Below are 633 nucleotides of genomic sequence, written 5' to 3'. Positions count from 1 at the left end.
CCTGCTGAGATCTTCCCTGTATTTAGACAGACCAATAAAAATTTCAGATTCCTGACTAGAATGCCACAGACATCACAACAGCCTGGTGGAAAGAATCACTGGTCCACAAGTCAGACACCAATTCCATCACTGGACAGTATAAGACCCTGAGCAGGGAATTAGTCTGTGCCTCCATTTTCACATCTGTAAACAGTAACATAAAAGGGTCTAATGGGAGGTGCCCCCAAAAATCTGAAGTTGAGTGGTCCCGTCCTTCTAGCTCACACCTCCTAGGATGGCTGTCATCAAAAAACAGACAATAACAAGCGTTAGCGAGGATGTAGAGAGATGCTCATACAACACTGCTGGGAATGTGAAACGGCACAGACACTGTGGAAAAGTTTGGCTGTTCCTCAAAAGGTTAGACATAGTGTTAACATATGACCCAGCAATCCCACTCCTGGGCACATGCAAAAATCCATGTCCTCACAAAAGCTTGTGTATGAATGTTTATAGCAACATCGTTCATAATAACCAAAAAGTAGAAACAACCCAAAGTCTACAACTAATGAATAGATAAACAAAATGTGGTATGTCTATACAATGGAATATTATTCAGCCAGAAGAGGAAATGAACTACTGATAACATGGTAC

Source organism: Lipotes vexillifer, unplaced genomic scaffold, assembly GCF_000442215.2.
Source record: "Lipotes vexillifer unplaced genomic scaffold, Lipotes_vexillifer_v1.1 scaffold810, whole genome shotgun sequence".
NCBI classification, from domain to species: domain Eukaryota; kingdom Metazoa; phylum Chordata; class Mammalia; order Artiodactyla; family Lipotidae; genus Lipotes; species Lipotes vexillifer.
Note: the sequence above shows the minus strand (reverse complement) of the source record.